The sequence below is a fragment of the Orbicella franksi genome, chromosome 3 (assembly GCF_964199315.1).
Source record: "Orbicella franksi chromosome 3, jaOrbFran1.1, whole genome shotgun sequence".
NCBI classification, from domain to species: Eukaryota; Metazoa; Cnidaria; class Anthozoa; order Scleractinia; family Merulinidae; genus Orbicella; species Orbicella franksi.
In genome coordinates, this window is record NC_138147.1 from 13259992 (window position 1) to 13276965 (window position 16974).

The window sequence follows — 16974 nt, forward strand, 5'->3', positions numbered from 1 at the left end:
ATGTACAATTCCTTTCCTTTAGAAACAAGTCCTGTGTAATGGTTAGAAAGGAATAAAATCAACTATGTTGTCAATACAGCACTGTTAACCAAGTCGACTCTCTTTTTGATTCGTAGCGAAACGCACACTGTCTTGCGAATTAGGTATACTTCACTTTTTGGCTTAAATCTGAACTTTTTTCACCGGTTGTTAAGAGAACAGATAACCAGGGTTGGACGGTTTAAGTTGTTTTCTCCGGGAAGGGCAAGGTTGGGCTGATTAGAATTCAGTTAATTCCAGTTCATACATACATACATATATCCTTTATTACCTTTCCGCATGGGGGCTTTTCGAAGACAATATGGTACAATACTACAATTAAATACTAATATACTAAAATTAGTAATATTACATTTTAATTTACATAATCACGAATTTAAAAACTCTACAATTAATTTACGTTTCAATGCTTTTTTAAAAATTGAAATAGTTCTACTGTGTTTTAAAGTAAGGTCCAGTGAGTTTCAGATGGTAGTTGTCCGATAATAAAATGTTCTTTGGCCAGTGGCAGTTCTGAATAGAGGAATTTTTAATTGCTGAGAGCTCCTAGTGGTATGCGTGCTTATATCTGCACGTTTGATAAGGTCTGTTAGGTGAGGGCATGTTAACGGCATTGTAATTTGTAATCGGCGTCGTTATTATAACAAAAAATCTTTAAAAGTGACCGATAAAAAATCTGTACTATTGCATTATTTTCCTTGAATTCAATGTGCAGCATATATATATATATCTTTTTTGCCCTTGTTGGGACCGTGCACGGGGGGAGGAGTGGCAGGGGAGGTGTTGAGGCTATCACCCTGTAACTGTTAAAAAGCTATGATAATTAAACTTAAAAAATTTGTGACAGGTCCAAAAACGTGTCCTTTAAAGGTGCAAAACATTGAACCTTATATGCGATGTAGAAATGGCATCGTTATTTCCAAAAACGTTAGAAGAATCACTAATACTGGTTAAAAAATAGGCGACACACACGGGGGTTTGGGCCAGTTCGTACGAAAAAATTATCAAAACAATACCAAAAAATTTTTGACAGCCCTTAAATCTTCATTTGATCAAGAGAGCCCTAATTTTTTATCAGGTTGTCGCACTTTAAGCTTTAATATACTGCAAACGGAGTTTATGAGGGTGGCTACGTTTCTGCAAGTATTTTTTGTGTGCGTTATTCCGCGCAAACATTTTTTGCATTTCGCTAATTGAAAAATGACCACAATATTTGCATAGTGCCATCTAGCAACGGATTCTCAGTAGCAAATGAAGTTAATTCCAAGTAGATCAAGGAAAGGAATTTGAGCGATTTGAAAAAAAAGATGCTCGCTGTTCGGGCCAAGCCCGAACTCAGGCCTTGCCAGCCGGTCTAAATCTACGAGGAATCCGTCAATGCCGGGCCGGGGACATTGCCCAGGCACTGGCCTATCTGCTGATGGTTTGCTGGTGGCCAGCTGTCATAAGCAGGGCGCCGGGGAGGGTATATTTTTACTGACACCTGCACTTAACTGGACTTTGAGTTTTATGTGCCGAATAACCTTGATATTTACTGAACCTTTCTAGAGGGTGCTGCGTTAAAATGGCACTCTGCTGGATGAGCCCATGCCACGTGCATGCGTGACAGGCAAATCTCGTAGCTAGGTGGGTGGTCAGAGCACTTGTGGCCGCTGGGACTGTCTTTGAGCTGTCTCCGGGCATGTTTTTGCGAATACGGTCACGTATATTGATTGCAAATTGCTTATTAATTTCAAAGTAACGTCACACCTGATCAATTCAACCGAACTACTGATGATCATGCATTTTAGTTTCCCTTCCCGATACCAAACATTCACTGACATCCCTAAAGCTGTTGACTTTTCCGTGATTGTTACCAAATGTAGAGGTTCTTAATTTTTCCATTCGTCTTTTTTTTTCCCGTGATCTTATTCAAATCCACTGTAAACGGCACTTATGAAGCAGTCGTTTTTTAAATCTAGCACACAACTAGCCTGCAATCAAGCCCTCCTCTCTATGTCTCCCCCTTCTTTCATGAAATATGACAACTCCCGCATCGCAGGCTACTGGAAACCATGCTTACATTTGGCTAGCTGAAAAATAGCGGCACGATACTTACAAAGTGCCATGTGCATAACGATGGATTTCTTAGTCATAAATGGAGCTACTAACCAATAATTCATAAATAGGAAATGCTAGATTATGATTTTAGATTACTAACTAGTTTTAATTACCTTTACGTCTTTGCAGCTAAACAGAATTGCTGAAGTTCATGAATTGTTGTTTTATTTCCTTACTTGTTGATGACTCGCAATATCAGCTGCAAGTCCAAACACATGCGCAAGAGACAGATTTTTAAAATTCGCGCAAATGAGGAATTTTATACGCGACTCAGTTTCGATGTTTGTGCAAAGTAAAATAAATCTCTTCAAGTGAATTGTGGCTTTATTCTCACTCAGAGGATAGCACGTCAGTTATAGTAATCTTGTTCTCAGATCTCTTGTGGACGAAGGCGAGTCCGATGTGTTTTACGTAATCCCCTCTCAGGAATGTGGCATGTGAGACAAGAGCGCTTGTCCGCGGAGTTAAACGTTTGGCATAAAGCTAAAACTTATGTAAAAGGAATGGAGGTCGTGTAAGCTATGGTTCTGCAAAGCCTTAATTTTAGCTTTAAGTGCTTACAGCGTTGGTGATGGCGAGTGTATGTTAAGCGCAGAGGGCGAGCAGGAGGAGTCCGTTTTGGTTGCAGTTTAAACGCCGCCTTTCAGCTCCTCGCCCACCGCCCAATCTCCCGTTCCCTCACCGCCCTCGCAATTTCTATGCAAGGATTGGCCTGCTAAGCCATTTCCGAGGCTATCAAAGAAGAGGAGACCGTACTGATGCTCGGACACGCGGACACGAGCCAACACCGACGACGATGAAGTGCTTGCAACTCAAAAACGAGCTCGGTGACCCACATATATTTATTATCGAATGCAAATTTGTTTTGGAAAAGTTGAAGGGTGAATCTGAGAAACCCCTTCCCCAATTTGCAATTTGCAAAGATTTAAAGGTAGATCCAAATTTTATAGTTTGTGTCTTGGCAATTGCAGATACACGAATCACCCTTATTACTTTCCGAAAATGCAACCTTCCCCTAGGCATAAACACGCATCGGGCTCTTGGATCAATTATCGAACTACAGTGACTGGAACAGTTCAGACTTGCAGTATCGTAGAAGTCCAAAGATATATTAAGAAACGGAATACGATTATAATTAAATTGACCCGACAGAGGTTTGCTTCGTAAACATCACTGCTGATACACAATACTTCTCTACGAATGCCGGGTATTCTGCTTGCTGTATTCTCAAATTTTTTCTCGCATTGCTAACTTTTTTTTTTCCTTAATTTCTGGCCGCGTCAGACATTTGTAACTAAACACTGAGCATTGTGTCATACTGACCTGTGTTTATAACCAACACTGAAAAACCAATGATTCGCAACAATATAATTCAGCTTATTCTTACCATGTTGCGTACGTAACTGGTTCAAGTTGTTTCGAAACCCACCCACTGCTTATAGCAAAAATTTGCGGCAAAGTTCACCTCCAATCTTAGAACAAAAACGCAAAAAACTTTAGTCGTCTAAGTCAATCACGAGATTTCTACAGTCGGTGTATTAAGAGTAAAAGTGCATTCTCTATTTGAATAAGACCGAATGACGGAAATCTCGTGGAAACCAGACGAGTTAGTCACAAGATTTTCTCTATCAATATCAATGTGGTGTTTATTGAGATGTAGGAAAACTCGTGGTTAACCATGAGTCACCGGTTTTCCTCTATTTGTATCAAAGAACTGTTGAATTTAGTCTGTTAAAAACTGGACGAGTTACTCGTGAAATTTCCTGTGTTAGTATCAAACCCAGAGCATGTTTAAAGGTACCTAGGAAATCTCTAGGAGATTCAGGCAAAGTGGTCTTCTAAACACAGTATTTTTACGCACCGTGTTTACTTGAAGAATAAACTAAATCACGAGACGGAACAAGGCTAGTTAGTCAGGGGATTTTCCCTCTTATGATGAACGCAGGGATTTTCCCGAATAACAAACGAATTACAAGAGAAGCAAGGCGAGTTGATCATAGGATTTCTACAACTTGGCATGCCTTAACCCTTGGACTTACAACCAAAATCATCACCCCATCGTGGTACAAGGGTGGACACATTGAACGTATTTGTCTACAGCTTGAGTCCTTTTCGCACAAGTTTTGGCGGAATGTAGCGTTTGTTTATTGTGCACTTTAGCCTTGTATCAGGAGCTTTGGAATACAAAATTGGCCTCGAGGATAATCGTTATGCTTACGCCAATATTAGGTGCAGCTAAAGTTTGTAGTCATCCGGGCCCATTTCATGAAAATACCAAATAACTACCGATTATGGCCACGCGAAATCCTGGGGACGAAGAAGCGCGCGAAAAGAAGGACTACCGACTAAGCCAGAGAGTTTGAACTTTCACGGCCGAATGATTTTTCGGTGTAAATTTTCAATCAAATTACACGTATCCGATGGAATTACTTATCTTAATGGCCTCTCGTTATCGGCTGTCGTACGCGTAAATAACCTTGGGAGCTGTAAATGTTAATGCGGAAATTTCTAACACGGAGTTTCAACCGAGAATTTCCGTTATGTATTTGACATAGGAGTGGATTTCTTGCACCGCAAATTCATCCAACTTCGCAGACATGTTCGCCGATAGTATCGAAACGGCACAAGTGAATGTCTGGATCAATCTTTAAACGGAGCGACAGGCCGGAAGGCGGATTTGGATTCAACAAGAGACGATGTTCTCTCGCTTACGGTGATCCGGACGAAACGCTACTATATTTAGCCGTCAAGGTATCTTTTAGGGTTGCAGTAGAAGAAATTGTGTAGAAAAAAGCTGTCATGTCCGGGTGGTGTTCTTCACACCAGGCTTGATTTCTTTGAGGGCTTTAATTCAACTCGACCTTTTCACATGGGAGACCCCACTTCCCCCCCCCCCCCCCCCCACCCCCGCTTCCCAACTGGACCTAGTTCCAAGTGGAGCCCAGCCGGAATGAAGGCTGAAGGAATTTTCCCCTGTGTTTAAATAAAGTTACCTTGCGTTACACTCAAGAGAAACCTAATGATACCCCTCCCCACCACTTCTCCTAGAGTAACGAACAAACGCGCCCTGAAAAAATTAAATCTTCCACTTTCTTTCCTTTCAATACTTTATTTCATCTCTGCTAATGTTTGTCCTTCACGTGGAAACAAGACGAGTTAGTCACGAGATTTTCTCTATTGATATCAATGCGGCGTTTATTGAAATAAAGAAAAACTGCTGGTAAACCATACGAGTTAGTCACCAGTTTTCCTCCATGCGTAAATGAAATGTTGAATTACCTGAATCTGGGGGAGGTGTCTTAGAAAACTCGACAAGTTATTCGCGAGATATTCCGTGCTAGTATCAAACGCAGTGCATGTTTATAATGTAATAAACTAAAGGTCCCTAAAAATCAAAACTTCCACTCCATTTCGTTTGAATACTTCATTTCATCTCTGTTACTGTTTGCCCTTCATAATGCACTTCTCTAACTTATACATTGTACTAAAGGCGTCGTTTTTACGTTGTGGAAATGCAGCCTTCCTCCAAGTAGATTCGCACAACTCTTTCAACAAATATTAAACTACAGTGATTAGAAAACTGTCCCAACTTGCAGGATCGCGTAAGTTTAAAAAATGAATATAATTATAATTTGACCCGACAGAAGTTTGCATGGTAAACACAAGATCAAATCACCAAATCACTGTTAATACAGAGTTGAATGACTTCTCTACAGGAGAATATTAGCTACGAATACCTTGTGTACTCTGCTTGCGGTATTCTCGTATTTTTTCCGCGCCATAGAATTAAGAAACTGTTACCTGTCACGTGTACCGTAACAATGTGCACTGTATTACATCGACCTATGTTTGTGTTCAATGCCAAGAAAACCTACCTTTAAGAACGATACACAACAAGATGTAAAGTGCAGCTTGAACTTTTGCCATGTTGAGTACGTGTCTTGTTCAAGTTTCTTCCAAACCGACCCACTGCTTACAGCAAATTGCCGCGGGAAAATTCACTTCGGATGTTTTAACAATGACAAAAAAATTCAGTGGAGTTAGACAATCAGACAGTTTCACAATGACGTGACTTTTTGAATATCGGAATACTCGGGGAAAATCAGGTGAGTTAGTCACGAGATTTTAATTCTGTATTAAGATCAACGCAGTGTTTATTAAAATAAAGTCATACTCGTGAAAACCATGCAAGTTAGTCACCGTGCAAAGGACTGTCGACGAGTTATTCGCGAGGTTTTTTTAACAAGTATCAAACGCAGTGTGTGTTTGAATATAGCGTGAAATCTCTTGAAAAACGCAAGCAAGTTTGTCTCCTATTACTATGTTCATGAGCAAAGTGTTTACATACAGTGTTTACTTACAGAATAAATGAAATCGCGAGAAAACCAGGCTGGTTAGACGCGAGCCTTTTTTTTTTTCTATTTCTGTGAACACAGGGTTTTTTTTCCCGAATAGCGAAAGAAATCGCAAGAAAAACAGGGCGAGTTAACCACGAGATTTCCTTATCCACCGTGATACAAGGAGAAGTGAATGTAATCCCTAGCATTTCTTTTTATTGAGAAATATGAAAATTACTTTGCGTTTCATAGATAACCCTAGCCTAAGCTTGGCCTACAAAATAAGATTCTTTATTTATGACGTCATTAAACCAGTGCACTTTGTTTGATCTGCCATATTGGATTTCACTAGCTATTTTGTTAAGCTTAATTTGATGGAAACTGATTGATTCAAAATGATATTAGAAAGGAAAACCTTTCTCTATTACTATGAGCACAGGGTTTTTGCTCGATAAACGAAATCATGAGGAAAACTAGGCGAGTTTGTCGCGAGATTTCAGTTACTTATTATGTCTTAAAGCTTCTTAACCCTCGAACGTATATTAAGCAAACTCATACCCCCACTGTGGTACAAGGGTGAGTGAATAAAACTCCTAGGCTTTCTTTTTAATGAGAAATATGAAAATTATTTTCCGTTTAATATGTGACCCTAAGCTTGGCCCACAATCTTTTGTTATTTCATCCTCAAGACGTCATTTTATTTTATAATCAGGATCTGTTTATTATTTATTATTGAGATCACTTTCTTTGATTCGCCATGTTGGATTTCACCATTTCGTCAAAGTCTTCCACGACATATAGTCATTTTTTATCACTACAAAATGCACCAAATCACTACTCTCCTTGTTTTAAGAACTACCTTTGTGTTAAGTATGTGGGAGGCGCGGTGGCCGCATGGCTAATGCGCTCGTCTCCGGATCGAGCTGTCCGGGTTCGAGCCCTGGTTGTGTTGTGTACTTGGGTAACAAGCTTTACTCACGAAGTGCCTCTCTCCACCCAGGTGTACAAATGGGTACCGGTGAACTTAATGCTAGGGGTAACCCTGCGATAGACTAGCATCCCACCCAGGGGGGAGTAGAATTACTCCTAGTCGCTTGATGCTACGCAAGTCGGGGTAAGCTCCAGCCTGATGGGCCATGTGGCAAAGTATACTTTTGACGTTTAGTTTTCATTGTTATTTCTCATAGCGTTGTTCACCATAGACAAGTGAGTAGCACAGTAAGGGAACTCGTTACGTTTTAACAGGCGAAGCTCAAAAGGGTTCTTCGTTTTGTAATAGAACGCAAAAAGGCTCTCGCGTAGGTGAAAAGATGGCTTAAGTTTTTGCTAAGTGAACAGTCATTACGCTAGACAAAGTATTAAATCAGTGTTTCCGAGCTCTAGAGTAATAACGTTTTGTATTGATTGCAAAACTCAATGACAGATGCTTTTGTTACTTTACGGCCGCCATATTAGCGCCCCCTCGAGGGACACCAACTTTGTGTACCAAGACAAATTAAAACAAAGCTTTATACATTGGGTAGAAACATTTCTCTGAACAACGCGCTCGTGAAGAACAGGACCTCTAATTCCATAAAACTCTAGCTTGAGTAACAAAATGCTATTATCCACTGTGTCAAATGCCTTTTTAAAGTCACGAAATATTTCACATGAAAAAGGCTCACTATTCAGATGGTTTTGAATTGTGTTAACAACTTCAAGGAGTGCATGTTGGGTCGGCCGCTTCTCATGAAAGCCGTGCTGAGACTGAAACAATATGCCGTGCCGTTTCCTCTTCAAAAAAGGCTTTAAACAATTACACATTACTTCCTCAAAGATGCGATTAGAGATAGCACGCAACGAGATTGGTCTGCAATTAGCTGGATCGGTTTCATCATTATTTCAGATTATTTTATGATACCACTGTAACTCAAGCATCTTATAATTTTGATGGATATTGACCTGTACTAACTGAGTTGTTCATCATTTTGGCCAAGAGTTTAGTTAGGTCGCTCTTTGCACGTTTCAGGATACGAACAGGGCAAGAGTAGAAGCGGTAAGTCTTGTTAGGTGGCAAACTCATAATTTCTCTCTCAATTTCAAGCTGTGTGACAGGATCAAAAAACGAAAGAACCCTGGAAACTGCAATCATGTAAGTATTTGCTAAAATGGTTAACACTGAGGAATTTTGCAAGCTAACTTTCTCCCGACCGATGAATTATAACTGTTAATGATGCTGGGAGGTTCTGAGGGGTTGCAGGAAATTTCCTCCTGTTAATTAATTCATTTATCCCCGGCCATGTATTTTGTATTTTGCTTAAGTTATCACTATAATATGCATGGTAATACAATTTCTTACTGTGCCTAATAAGATAGTTGCTAGTTTGTTCCTATAAAGTTTATATTTGTCCCCGTCACCAGAAACAAAAAACGCATTTTTCACTGTTATCGATTTCAATAGCCCATTGCAAATCCAGGGCTCAGAGAACTGCTTAGCCTTACGTTTTGACAATAGAACCAAGGGTACATGCTTATTTACAAGTTTATTCAGTTTAGTAAGGAATCGAGAAAACAATTTGTCAACATTGGTTTTCTGGTTAGATAAAATTGAGTCCCAGCGAATTTGCAGCAGATCTGACGCGAAACGTTCTTCGAAGAAGCGGGAATAATCCCGAATCTTAAGCATTTTAGGATAAGATTCTGTCCCACAGGTTGAGATACACAAAACTGAAAGTAGTGGTCGCTTATGTCTGAGGCGATATTACCGTATGAGATCTGACTATCAGTTTTGTTCACAAGAATATTGTCAATTAGACTGGCCGAGTTTTTATAGACTCTAGTGTGGTTATTAATAGGGGGGGATAAAAGAATAACTTTGCAAAGAAAGTAGGAAGTCCTTAGAACAGTGGCAAGTCTTGATGTTTAGCAGATTAATATTGAAGTGACCCATAGTATACATAGTTTTACCTGATGTACTGAATTTTTCTAATGCTTCATCAAAATAAGCTTGGAATCAATGCCTGTTTACCTGAGAAATAGATCAATGACCATTCCAACTCCTCCAAAGGCTAGAGGTGTTGGTACGTATTCAAATAGATAACCAGGAAGGTCAGGTTGTATGGAGGAGAGATTTGAGTCAGTAATTTTCGTCTCTCTAACTCCAATGACGTTGAAACGGTATCCGAACTCAACCAAAAGATAAACTTCGAAGTTCTCGAGATTGCGCTTCAGACTTCTGATGTTATTGTGTACCAAGGAGAAGGTTGCATTACTGCTAGATTGTGCTACATGTAATTGGTTTTTGGAGTAAACTAAAACTGTGGGGAGAGTAATATCGACTTCGAATACACTGGTTAAACAAATTGAGAGCCACTGCCTGTAAATTGGGAGAATCCGACGACAGGTCGGAAAATTCGGGTTTTCTTTTATGGCGTCAAAAAGACCCTTTTGGTGAACTATTTTCAGAAATGTACTTTTAAAGTTTCAGCGAGTTCACATTTTTGTGAAATCTAGGAAAGTTCGAAATACTGCTCAATCAACCAAGATGGCTGATGGAATTTATGCAAACTTGCACATTTTCAATAGGCTAGCCAGAAAAAAGGGAACTTGCCTGGATTTCATATTAGCACAGTTTGTAATTTACACGTTGATCATTACTCTGAGCTAAAAGTCATCTTGAAGTAAATATGTTTTGTCTAGTTCTTGGCCGTTTGAAAAATACAACTATCGTAATTAAATTTACATGTAAAATTTCAACTGATTTTAGAGGGTCATAACTCTTCTAGTATACGAATCCCTCAACAAATAAAAGGCTCTAAAGGGAGAGTTATGCTATAGGTATACCATATCTAAGTGGCTAGTTTGGCCCGTGAAAATTAAGCGCGCTAAACGAAAAACTGTAATGGGTATTTTGACCAATTGCGCCTTTTTGGGACGAACGAGCAAGAACTTTGTTTTCGCAGTCATCTTTATAAACATAATTCGACATGTTTCATAACACAAATTATTCGTAGACATCGTGCATTGTACACTAAAGCAATACTTTAAATAATACCTCAGAATAATCCTTGGTTATAGATGACACAGTCCTCTAGAAATCAGCCGCCCAAGCAGACGATTTTTGCAAAATGTCGGTCTTCAAGATGGAATGGTAGTCCTGCATTCAAAACTTGAGCACCTTTGGCGAATAAATGGAGAAAAGGCATCGCTACTTTTTCCTTGGTTATCTCTTGTTATAAGTTCTCTCTTTTTACTTTAAAAAAGGGGAACCAATCCCGGCTGCAACGATTAATAGAACGTTTGCTCGGAACGAAATGCAAGTGTATAAGTAGCGTTTGTGTACAATGCAAATAGTTCTCAGCTCCTTGTCACGGTGTCACGCCATGCAATTGACCAGTCACAGTTTTAAACCGCTGCCTTTGAAATTTTCCCTCTAGATTGTTTTAGAATAAAATACATAGGGAAAATGGCCAAAAAGGAAGTAGCAAACGTTTCTCGGTTTTATCTGTCAAATTTACGGCGATTTTGGAATAGTGAAACTCCCGTTCGTGACTTCATGGCCCGTCACAAGAGTCAAGCCGTCTTCTCACGTAGATTTCTACAGGACTTTGCAATCTATAACCAAGGCCATTGCTTAGGTATGATATAAATTATTGCTTACATGTGTGATACATAATGCCAAAGAATAATTTGAGTGATGAAACATGTCGAATTATGTTCATAAATATGACTGCGAAAACGAAGTTCTTGCTCGCTCGTCCCAAAAAGGCGCAATTGGTCAAAATACCCTTCATAGATTTTCGCCTAGCGCGCTTAATTTTCACGGGCCAAACTAGCCACTTAGATATGGTATACTTATAGCATAACTCTCCCTTTAGAACCTTTTATTTGTCCAGTGATGCGTATACTAGAAGAGTCATGACCCTCTAAAATCAGTTGAAATTTTTGTGTAAATTTAATTGCGATAGTTGTATTTTTCAAACGGCCAAGAACTAAACAAAACATATTTACTTCAAGATGACTTTTAGCTCAGAGTAATGATCAACGTGTAAATTACAAACTATGTCAATATGAAATCCAGGCAAGTTTCGTTCTTTCTGTACTGGCCTGTTGAAAATGTGCAATTTTGCATAAATACCATCGGCCATCTTGGTTGATTGAGCAGTATTTCGAACTTTCCTAGATTTCACAAAAATGTGAACTCCCTGGAACTTTAAAAGTATATTTCTGAAAATAGTTCACCAAAAGGGTCTTTTTGACGCCATAAAAGAAAATCCGAATTTTCCGACCTGTCGTCGGATTCTCCATATTTACAGGCAGTGGCTCTTAAAATCCGGATTTATATTTGCATCAGTATTCAGACTAAATAAATCTAGGTCGTGCATACTAACCAGTTTATCTAGGTATTTCTTTGTTGGTGAGGGACTGCACAGGCTATTCTTAAATTGACCATGGAAAGGAACAAAATCAAAGACAAAGTATGGTAGCTCGCGAAATAATAATGTTACAACCTTACGAGCACTTCTAGCAATCATGGTCAATTATAAACTTGCTAACCACAGTGTAATAGTGGTACTTATCTGGAGAGCTAGCAGATCAGGAACCATTTTCCAGTCTACGCAAGTCAACCGTATTCTTAATTTGCAGTACACGCGCATCGCTATCCTTCCTGAGGTAAACAATGGAGCCTTTCGCCCAGCAACATTGGTACTGGTGCCGATCTTTAAAACAAGAACTGCTGCATTTTCGGGGTTAGATGATCAAATAGTCTCACTGCTGTTGGAGGCGCATCTTCAGCGGATCCAAGAGTAGCTGGAGTTACCTTGCTGCAATAGCATCCTTCCGATGTGCCATCACGTACTCTTTAACAAGCCTTCGAATGAGCTTGCAAATAATTGGCTTCGGGCCACCATCCGTGAAGACCTGGTTGGCACTAGGCGTGCATAGGCTGTACAGAGTATCTTGGATCGGAACTTCAGCGCCAATCACAGAAAAAAGTTTAATGCACAGACGACTGGTCTCCAGAGCAGACTTTTCAGGATGCAATGCAGAAACTCCCATAATATTGGTGTTAAAATAGTGTAATCTGTATTTCGTGAACTGCATTACCAATAAGGTCAACTTTAGCGCTCACTTCAGCGAGTTGAACACTTAGTCGCTGGAGTTCACGTTTAGCATGAGTTTTAAAGCTTCTGAACTGATCAAAACCATGGCTCATAAACTCGAGACTTTTCTGAGACTCCGCGACAAGTGCAGCAGCGTCATTAGCTTCTTGCCGACGCACTGAGTTCCTTCACGAGATTCTCGAGTTCGCCGACCATTGACTCTATTTGCTCCTTGAGGGCTTCGTTTCCCTTCCGTAATGACGAAATAGACTCCGGCATGATAGCAGAATGAGGAAAAGACGCTCAAAAATGTCTAGAAAGTTTGAATCGAAGAGCTGCATTATAAACTCGAGCTCGGCAGAGTTCAAAATCAAGCGGCCATCTTGCCAGCTCACCGCTGACCTGGAGAGGGGTATCGAATGGTCTTTGCGAGCATGCGAGCAGTGCGTTTATTTTTGCGAGTTCGAGCAGTGATCACTTCTGTCATGCGAGCAGCGAGCACTTTAGAAATAACAGATGGCGAGCAGCGAGCACTTCGTTAATTTTCCGCCGCTAGCTGGAATGTCTCTCTTATTAATTAAAACGTTGTTTTGGGCCAAATAATCTGGCTGACACCTCCAAAACAGGACAACAGGCACAAAACCAGGCAACGTGTTAATATAAGATCTTATCGCGGATCCACCAATCCCAGGCATTCCTATCAGCTTACAGCCAATTATGCCTTGTTTGCTATGCCGTTTGATGCATAATTACTTCAGTTAGCTTCAGGTGATTCAGTGAGTGGACGCTAAAGGAGATCTGAAGCTTTCTAAGGCTCTGTTTACAAACAAATAGGGTCCCTATCAAGAGGGTCAAAGATAGCCGCGTTTACAAGCAAAATGTTTCAGGTAGGGTTACCCTACTACCTGGGACTGAACTTTGGCCGGTCAGTTTCAATAAAACGTCAAGAAAACGAGGAACCATTTTTTCAGAAACATTCATGGCGCGTGCTTGTCTCCCCAGTGTTTCCCAGTTTACCATACCGGAAACATTGTTTCCAGTGTCAATTTTTGTTTCCAAGATGCAAATTATGCTTCCGCGGTAGAGAGTTTTAAACAAAATCCGATCATGTGAGCAGTTGCAAAAATTTTGCGAGCACGAGCAAGTGAGCACTCATCTGATTTCTGCGAGAAACTCGAGCAAAGGCCAAATTTTGCGAGCACTTTCAAATTGAATGGGATCATTGGATACCCCTCTGGAGGACTTGCGCTGGCGAGAAATTTGTCAAATATGTGTGTTTGGTTCTTCTATTGAGGACAGTGCACGAGGTTTCTTTGTTTCACTATCCAAGTAACACTGAAAACAGCTGTACATGAATCGATTCTCAAACATGGAAATCAAAATAAGGCGTCAAAGGCAAAAAGGACTCATGTCCGGATCTTTTACCCATTTATCGCGGAAGAACAAAACTGCACCATGTCAGCCATTCCCTTTATCAAGATCATTCTGCTGCTTAAGAAAACGACACGAGGTAACAAGGAGGTATCTCGTTAAAAAGCGAACAAGTAGCAATTAAGTGATCACTAGCTTTTGTTCGTATACGAAAAAAGGATTACTAACCGAAGGAAACGCCTTTTTCAATCCACAACTTGGGAAAGTCAGCTATCTGCTTTTACCACTAAATCGTGTCGAACTTGGCAACTAGACGTCATCCAAGTGAATTTGTCCACTTTGATTATTATTCGATCAGACGAGTGTTGAGAAAGTTCGTGACATATTAAATTAACAAATTGACCAGGACAGTACTGGGTAAAAAAAAATAGACTAGAACTGCTACAGGAGCATAACTCGTATCAACGCTGTTTATCATGTTTGGTGGAATACATCCCCTCAGTTTTGCATCGCAATACTCAAGGGAAAATAAACTCCTCTTTAGTCCGTAAGACCTTTGTGGTCCATTATCATTGCGGAGATTTGATAGTCTGCTTTTTCTTTGTCGCAACCGGCCTTTTGGTTCTTGTACTTGTTGTAGTCGTTGTCTTCTTTGACGTGACACGTTCAATTTAAGTGCAAAGCCACGAAACCAATTTTGATTGATGGGATTGGTTTACGAAGTTAGTGTGAATTCAACCGTCCAGTATTTGTTCCTATTCTCCTCAGAGTGTTATCAACCCCACGTTTCCCTCAGAACTTGGGTCCCCTCATTTCTCCAACTCCCTCATTTCCCCAATTCCGAGGCTTATTAATTTAAAAAAAAAAAAATAGCCATACCAGAATACTTTGTTATTGTAATTTGTAATTTGTGATATGTGTAATTTGTTAAAGACGTGTTACTTTAAATAAATATATAAATTATTATTTTTTTTTTTTAATCACTATAAAATCTCCAGTTTCCTCACATACAACTCGGGATCCCGCCTCCCTTTTGGGAAGCGGGTGACAAATATATTTTGTAACGTTTCGCTGATTACACTGGAGTATGTTCACTATGTATGGTTCGTGTAGAAGTATTTTAGGCGTGAATCCCTAAGGGACTAGTAGGCTATTTAAGAATTTGTAAGTTATGCAAGAGCCACTCGAAGGCATCTCTTTCAACTTTGCTTTTGTTGTTATGTCGTCGGATACTGAACGAGCGAGCGTTCCCGCTTCGATCGCGCAATCCTTCACTGAGGGAGATCCTGTTCATAAGACTGCTTCACGAACATTGTTTCCTCGTCTTTTGGACGTTACGTTTGATCAGAGGTTCGCTGCATTCAAACGCGATCTCGACGAGAAACAAGCCGCCACTCAGTCTCAACTGTAGAAGCTAAAAACGGTATCCAAGGCTTCGAGTTCTTTTAACTCTAAAGTACAATACGAGTCTAGCAACTCTCTGCTTGATGCAACAGACGGGACCATCAAGACCATCTCAAAAGGAAACCTTTCAGCAGCCAAGTTATTTCGTTCCGTGGACAAGAACCCCGCTGTTTGGGCAGCAGTGCAAGTACGAGTCGGACGAACTCGCCGAAGATTCATAGGAAGAGAAAAAGCTCTGATCAGCCGAAAGACGAGCGCTAGCTAAGATCCGGGAGAAAAAGCGGAAAAATGCGTCTAGCTGGCCAACTCTACAGCTACCCGCTCTACATCCAGTGAAGCTCCATCTACTCATGGTCTATCCACTGGCAATTATTTTTCTTCTGATCAGCCTTTTTGTTTTTTCGCATGCAGTCCTTTCGTGGACGTCAGCCTCAACTAGCAGACAAGTGTTTCAGCTGCGGCCAAATAAGCCTCTGAGCAAATCCATCTTCCTGCCCAAGCCGTTTTAGAGGAGCCGCTGCAACCCCTCTAAGCAGTAAAAATACATACTTATGGCAAATACCAAGCTGCATTGAAGAGAATGGGATAAGATGAGTATATAATTTATTCAATATAATAAAATGATTGGGAGACTTTGACCCAGTTGAACTTATTGATAATTTTGTTGAACCATGTGATTCAAGGTTTTTTGGAAGTCTTGGAAAGACAATTTACTCTAAGGGGCTGAACAATTTCTGTAGCTGTTCATTTATCGTTCGCGTCCAAAACTGCGTCCATTACTTTTGACTTTGTCATGACAACCACAAACTTCATATAGGTTTTGACAAAAATCAACTTTTTCGACATACTTGTGTATTTTTTTTTTTTCAGCTTTGTTCATCATTTTGCTGAATTTTACCAAATTGTACATTTCATAAGCATTCTGGCTTCATAAGCATTCTAGATTATTTTTTGATTTTTTAAGAAAATAGTAAAATCCAAGATGACGGATCCAAGATGGCGGGTCAAATGACGTCATGCTACTTCACAGCCAAAAATTATGTCATTATTTTATAGAGCAAGCTCAGGGCTTTCTATTTAATGAATGTAAATTTATTTTCTGTGCCTTAATAGAACGAAAACCCAAGGAGGGAGTTTCATCCCCCTTATACCACGATGGGGGCATTAGTCCGAGGGTTAACGATTGTATTAGCCCTGATGACTGAATGAATGAATAAAAGACTGATTATTAGGACGGAACGCATTATATCTAAGTTAAAGGCAACCTTAAGGTTAATGTAGAGTTTTGAAATCATACAAGTGCTTCTTGCTTTATTCGCGATACTATTTTTGTGGAGTATCAGATTCTCTTTATTTACATTCTACCCTCAGCTCAGTTTTCTAATAATCGCTCAGCCATCCAGTCCAGTATAGTGATTTGTCGAGCAGGCTATTTCTGATCTTCTGGCCACAGGTTCAGTGGTCGAGTGTGCGTGTGCTCCTGCTGTGGTTAACCCGTTGTCAGTTTCCATACAGTTAGAGTTCTGGAAGAATAATGTTTCTTATCTCAGTTCCAGTGTTTTGCAGACGTTGCTCGCAGACTATCTCGTATTGTATACTCGGATGTTAGCGCTATTGGATTGGCTGCTTTCATTGCCATT

General features: G+C 40.1%; 1 long non-coding RNA gene and 1 pseudogene across 1 annotated transcript in view; one reads left to right on the plus strand and one right to left on the minus strand.

The window, feature by feature from the left end:
* Positions 1–13638, plus strand: part of LOC145481350 (uncharacterized) — a 36705-nt gene extending 23067 nt beyond the window's left edge. Inside the window, exon 3 of the long non-coding RNA XR_014048621.1 lies at positions 13572–13638. This is a non-coding gene — a long non-coding RNA (uncharacterized LOC145481350). The remainder of the gene's footprint in view (positions 1–13571) is intronic.
* On the minus strand, positions 12051–12838 carry LOC145480403 (uncharacterized; annotated as a pseudogene).
* Positions 13639–16974: the final 3336 nt, after the last annotated feature.